The sequence below is a fragment of the Triticum dicoccoides genome, chromosome 1A, assembly GCF_002162155.2.
Source record: "Triticum dicoccoides isolate Atlit2015 ecotype Zavitan chromosome 1A, WEW_v2.0, whole genome shotgun sequence".
Classification (NCBI taxonomy): Eukaryota; Viridiplantae; Streptophyta; class Magnoliopsida; order Poales; family Poaceae; genus Triticum; species Triticum dicoccoides.
The window spans coordinates 512,872,743-512,879,784 of NC_041380.1; the positions used below are offsets into that span (position 1 = coordinate 512,872,743).

Genomic DNA, 7,042 nt, shown 5'->3' on the forward strand with positions numbered 1-7,042 from the left:
CACCCCACACATCCCCACCCCCACACAAACCCGAAGCTCAGTGCCTCCCCTCTGCCCTTCTCTCTCCCCTTCTCAAATCCTCCTTAGATCCGGAGTATTTGACCGTGGATTTCGAAGCCAAACCCTCCCTTAAGGTAATCTCCTCCGTTCCCCTCGTTTTCATCCATAGGAATTGTCACATTTGCTCAAATCTTGCTACTTTGGGGATTGGATTGGATTTGCAAATATTTGTTGAATGATGTTAAGTTTCTTTGCTAATTTGGGTTGGTTAGGCTTTCATGGTATGCTAGGGTTAGGGGTATGTGTGTTTGATGTTGGTGTTAGGGTTATGCTATGGTTAGGATTGTGTTATTGTTAAGTGGGGGTTAGGGTTAACCAAGAATTATCGGTTTTGTAGGCATGGCTTCATCCGGTTCCATGACGAGGCCACCGTGTGCTAACCAAGAAGACATGCCGAACAAGTGGGAGGACGCATCTTTGGACAAGGTGAAGGAGAAAGATGCCAACATCCCGCCATGTTGGTGTGGAGATGTTTGCAAGGTGAAGGTATCCACCGACCGAAATAAATCATGGACGGAAGGGCGGAGATATTTTGTATGCTCGAACTATGCTTATGATCATGCACTTCCAACTAACGCCTATGACCAACCACCGGTAAGCTCAAGAAGTAAAATGTTACTATCAAATGTGTGTCAACACTAACTTAAATTTTGTATGCAGTCACCGCCTCCTCTATGCAAGTACTTCACGTGGATAGATCTTGAAGTGCCAGAAGATGTCAAAAAGGACCAATACCAAGATTGTCTTAGGCGGCAACAGCGGTTCGAAGAATCATTTCGAAGAGGCTTGGAGGAAGAGCGTCGTCAGAAGGAGAGGATGGAGCGGAAGAAACGAGACGAGGAGAGGGCACGCCAAGCGAAACTTGCTCGTGAGGAGGAGAGGGCAAGAAAGCTTGCAAAGGCTCGCGAGGCGCAAGAGGAGGACTCGGCCTGTGACAAGAAGGGGAAATGGCCTCGCTCTACTCAGTAGGGACTTCGGTTCGGTGCACGAGTCGTGAACTTGTGAGGGCATGTAAGATGTTGGTGAACTATTTTCTAGGGCAAGCTACCATTTGTCATTTGTAATGAATGTGTCGTGAACCATGTCGTAGTTCGAATTGTCTTAAGTTATGAACTCGTCGGCATAAAATTTTTGTTTGTTCAAATTGTTGTGATGATGCAGTCATTGTAAGTATTATGATGTTCCGGTGAAATGAATGTGCTGTCAACTCTGTTTTTGCAGTAAGGTGCAACGCCTAGGCTTTGGGCGCTGCACTGTGAGGTGCAGCGCCTAGGCTTTGGGCGCTGCATTGTACAGTGCAGCGCCTGACTGTCAGGCGCTGCAGTGCTGTTAACTGCCAAACTGCAAAAACAGATTCCATTTTGGCAAATACAAATATTGAACAATTCAACTGAACAAATACCACAATACCACAATACCACAAATACTGAACAATTCAACTGAACAAATACCACAATACCATAATAATTTGAACATCACATCTTTTAGGACAACACAAATACCACAATAGTAAGAGTTCACCAACATATAACATAACCAAACAAGTTCATCAACCTAATGAAACGGCTATAAGAGAGCACTTCCATAGTAACAAACACTAATGCCTTCCGCGCGTGTTCCTGGTGCCACGCCTGCAGGCAATCTTATTCTTCCTGGATGGACGAGCCTCCTCTTCCTGCACTTCCTCCTCCGCCTCCGCCTCCGCCTCGTGATCCAAGCTAGCCATCCGCGAGGTCCCTACGACCACCTTTGGGTTGCCTCTGTTGTCAAAGTCGTTGGGCGTGTACCGGCGTCTGGGCTGCCTAGGCTTGAACACATATGGGGACCGAAGTTGAGCGTCCGCCAAAGTCATGTCATCATCAAGCTCATCGCCCTATCACACAATCAAACAATATGGTGAAGACCTACGTCGTAATCAAGTGAGAATCACATCTAAAGGATTAGTCATACCTCTTGGGTGACCGCACCCTCATCATCCTGATAAGCATATGAGGAACTCACATCGTCCCTCTGATGGTGAAATGAGGGATCTGATGGTGTACCAGACCTAGAGGCAGATGGTTCATCAATTTCGGGATCACGACAACCGAGAAGATTCGATAACCGCCTTAACTTCCTGGCCTGACGCTGTAACATGAACAAGTGTGGAAGATATGAAACTCCACAACATAGACTACCTCTCATAGTGAATGCGATTTGTACCTTGAGGAATGCTCGTAGTGGACCATCATCATTGCCTTTTCCAACCAGTGTTTCCTCCAGAATAGACTGGCTCTCATCAGCTGCTTTCTTGATCTCGGTGCGCTGCGGATGAGAAAGAATGAACACGTTAGCCATTCAAACATGTGGAATACGACCAACGGGAAAGTAAAGAAGAAACACTTTACCACATAGTTAATCACCGGAACAGCAGGGACTCCGTGCCCTACCCTGACATCTCTGTTGTACTTCCCCTTTGATAGATCCTCAAAGTTTACGGGTTCTTCAAAAATATCCTCATTATATGCCGGCGGGCATATCTCAACTCGAGTATTTTCAAGAAGCCATCGTATGTAGTTATCAAAAGCAAGTGGACAATGCTCACGAAGCTTGGCGCGTGCACTGCTACGAGCTTCCTCCACACAAAGCTGGAAGCGGGTAACATACGAAGCATGATGCTTGTCCCAGTCCTTTATCTTCCGCTGCCTTCTCCTGTCCAACCTGCATGGTACAAAACCAAACATTAGCAAAATCAAGGAGTGACGATGCTTAGTCAATACGGTTCATGCTGTCTTACCTTTGAAGTGCTTTGTCCGTATCCACCCATTACGGCGGGTGAGGCTGGAACAGACCAAACTGACGAGACACGCGATGTGGCAAATGAAACTCAACAGCCCAGTTGCATATCAGTGGGCACCGCATACGCCAGAGATCCCTATCCCGCAAGCACATCGGGTTGATGGTAAACTCCAGGGTGTACCCAAGTCTGTCATCGGCGCCATATGGCTGCCATTCCACCTATGAAATAGGGCAACAATGCAAAATTGGTGAATTTTTTTAGGCAAACATGAGAAATGACTGAAGTAATGACCTCGTTACCTGCTCAGGCGCAATCGTGTCCAACTCGGCAATGTACGTCTGGTACATGAGATTGACATCGTTTGTCATCTCGGAAACCACATCCCACTTGTAAGCCCAAGTGGGGCGCCGTAATTCGTCATCTTCATCTTCATACCAAGGATTAAACCTGACGCTCTTCGGGCGTCCAACAGGCAGATGCTCCCAGCTCCATACAGAAAGTAGAAGCATATTACCAATGCCTGCACTATCTGTGATCCTGCAACACGCATTGTCCAGCTCCATATGAAAGAAAAACAATGTTAACTTGACAACAAGCTTGCATTGCTAATGAAGAAATGAGTTGATCACAAAACAGACCAACTACCTGTCGGTACAAGTAGGCAAGAGTCGCTGAACCCCAGCTCCATTTGCTACAGAAGACGGTCAACGCCTTCAGCCACATCCATGGAGCGTTCTTGCCAGTGGAGTCAGGAAACAAAGTCCTCGACACAACATACCACATGTAGACACGAGCATGTGTCTGGATCACGTCATCGGTGGCATCCGGAGGGCACGTCGCAAAGTGAGTTTGAATCCACGTGAAAGCAGCTCCGGATGCTTTCCTTTCCTTCTTCTTCTTCTCTTCTCCCTCCTCTACATCAGCCTCAGCCTCGGTAGGAGCCATACCGATAAGAGCAATCATCTGCTCGCGCCACCCATCAGAATCGGTGCTCATACAGAGAGGCATCCCGTCGATAGCAAGACCGGTGATCAACGAGACATCCTCGAGCGTCACGGTCATCTCCCCAGTCCGAAGATGGAAACTATGCGTCTCCGGCCTCCACCGATCAGCAAGAGCGGACACCAGTGGAGCGTTCAGATTCAGCGTGGACCGGCTGGCCAACTGAATCCACGGGAGTAGTCCTGCCTGCTTGATGTACGGTGTGTACCGCTCATCGTAAGGCATGGCAGGACCAGAGACCCCGTGATACCGAATCTTCAAAGGTTCAAGCTTCTGCAAAAAACAAGTAATGACAAATCTTAGGGCATGTAAATTTCAACTTAAGGCAAAATATTTAGATTACTCGTTATTACCATCTCCTTCTCGCGCATCATGTAGGCCCGGTGTTTCGTGTTGTAGACATTGTCGAGAAGCCAAACCATCCTTACAAAGTTCAAACAATAAACATATATGAGTTCATCTCAAATATCGGTAAACACTCAACATTTCATATGTGTTCATCTAAACATCTCATATGTATTCATCTACAAGAATCTCAACATCTCCTTCTCACACAATGAATAAATGATTGTAAATTCTCATATATATCTAGTATGTCATATGTGTTCAAGTAAATCAACATCTCATATTTCAAATAAACTCAACATTTAATATATATCTAAAAAAATTCAACATCTCACATATAGATACAACACTCAACATCTCATAATTATCTACAAAACTAGGCATCTCATATATATCTAAAAAAATTACAATCTAGGTTTCACTAACAAGAATCATATAGTGTGGGGGGGTCAAAGGTTCCACCTAATCTTGGGCAAACAAAGATCCAAACCAAGCAAATCAAAGGTTCCACCTAATCTTGGGCAAATCCCTAAAATTGCAACGCATTTACGGAGAAAAAGAAAGGGAACAGAGGAGTTTACCTAGTAGGAGGGATTGGAGATCGAATCCGGGCCTCAAAACTTTAGATCTGAGAGGGGTGTGGGGGGGGGGGATCCTAAGGGAGCGCCGCTGCCGCCGCTCTCTGTAAACAGAGCAACTGCTCAGAGGGGGAAGAACTGCTGGGAGGGGCTGGCCCGATGCGGCTTAAGTCAATGTGCAGTGCCCAAGCCATAGGCGTTGCACATTACACAGTGTGGCGCCTATCCCTTGGGCGCTGCACTGTTGTCTATGGGGCCGCAACCCAACCAGGGCTGCCACGCTGGCAGGAGGTGCGACGCCTAAGGCAGAGGCGCTGCACAGTGGTGTGTGGCGCCTAGCTATCGGGCGCCACACGAAAGGGTCAGCAGAGTGAAATTTTTTCGAGAGCAGATCATTTTGTGATTTGATTTCGCCCTGAGGTCAAATATATGATTTTTGCCTCCTTCCGAGCTACACTTCGGCTGGGAATGGAAGCTTCCAACCAACCAACCAACTTAGTAAAAGAAAGATGTTCAGATAAGAGGAGATAGAACGGAAAGAGAGCCCCCACCTCTAGAGCGCATGATTTTGAAGCAGGATGCCGATGGTGGCAAGCATGGTTCGCTGAGAGGTTGGGTGGATACAGGGGCAAATGGCTTGGGTTAGCACTCGCGGAGAGGGTCAACACGCAGTTCTCTTGCAACGACCTAGTAGGTGGAGAGTGGGCAGCATACATAAATAGGAGAGAAGATGAATCTGGAAGATCTTGGTGGTGATTTATTGATGCATGGGAGATGAAAAGAACCACCATGGAGATTTATTTATGGATAGGAGATGAAAAGAACCACCATATGAAGACGGTGTGTCATGCTGCATGTTTACCGAGGTGTCCATCATTATTCAATGCTGGAAACGAAACACATCATGACATGACATCGTGCATGTGTTGAGAGTTGTTGAGTTTGCTGAATTGGTGAGGTGGCATGATGATGATGTGGACAGTGCGCATGTAGAGAGAATTGGTTGTAGTGGGGATCAACTTCTTAAGAATGTAAGATATGAAGACGTGCGTTTAAAAAAATTATATTTAATTGATGGATTTAGTTATGATCCATAATTACAATTTATCAAAATTATTTCCGCAAGCAATGATGCATCATGCTAGTGGCGGAGCTTGTGCAACCTCTTTGGCGGGGCAATGGGCTGGGGCAACCAACACATGCATGGGCTGGATTTCAGTGATTCGATGGGCACTCTTTTTTAGGATAATCTAAACAAATCTCGTGGGCTTGGGGGTGACGGCTCAGGTTGGCCTCCAGAAAGCTCCGCCACTGCATCACGTCATTTATGGAAGCAAGTTTAGGAAACAAAGCATATTTCATATGGCCGGCGTTATAAACGGAAGCAGTTGTCAAAAATAAGGCGATCAAAAAACCAACCCACCAGCTGCATGGCTTTCGTGCCAGATTGGATAACCAGATTGCTTCTAAGCCTAGGGCTTTCGACCGATTTCATAGGAAGCAAAGATCAGTAGTAAGATCCATTTCCATAGGGATCCCACTAGCAAGAGACTTTTATGTGCATACAACACATAGAGAGTTGGAAATTTGAGTCAAGCAAAGCCTCCCTGATAGCTCTAGTGAGTTGTACCGATAGCTAGCTGGGACCCACAGCGCAACAGCTAACCTCTTGAGACAACTGGTTGTGGTGGTGTACATGGACCACAGAGAAAATGTTGGACAGTGATGGGCCCAATGTTCACCTTGTTGGGGAACGTAGTAATTTCAAAAAATTTCCTACGCACACGCAAGATCATGGTGATGCATAGCAACGAGGGGAGAGTGTGATCTACGTACCCTTTGTAGATCGACAACGGAAGCGTTTGGTTGATGTAGTCGTACGTCTTCACGGCCCGACCGATCAAGCACCGAAACTACGACACCTCCGAGTTTTAGCACACGTTTAGCTCGATGACGATCCCCGGACTCCGATCCAGCAAAGTGTCGGGGAAGAGTTCCGTCAGCACGACGGCGTGGTGACGATCTTGATGTACTATTGCTGCAGGGCTTCGCCTAAGCACCGCTACAATATTCTCGAGGACTATGGTGGCTGGGGGCGCCGCACACGGCTAAGAATAAGATCACGTGGATCAACTTGTGTGTCTCTGGGGTGCCCCTGCCTCCGTATATAAAGGACTAAAGGGGGGGAGGCGGCCGGCCAAGGAGGGCGCGCCAGGAGAGTCCTACTCCCTCTGGGAGTAGGATTCCCCCCCAATCCTAGTTGGAATAGGATTCGCGG

The 7,042-nt window shown here is 47.1% G+C and overlaps 1 long non-coding RNA gene across 1 annotated transcript; it reads right to left on the minus strand.

Moving 5' to 3' along the window:
• Nucleotides 1–2,130: 2,130 nt before the first annotated feature.
• LOC119312751 lies at nt 2,131–2,547 on the minus strand. Its single transcript, XR_005151439.1, has 3 exons — nt 2,448–2,547; nt 2,263–2,364; nt 2,131–2,187 (listed from the first exon to the last, which is right to left on the minus strand). It is a non-coding gene; the product is annotated as an uncharacterized LOC119312751 (long non-coding RNA).
• Between the last annotated feature and the right edge of the window lie 4,495 nt (nt 2,548–7,042).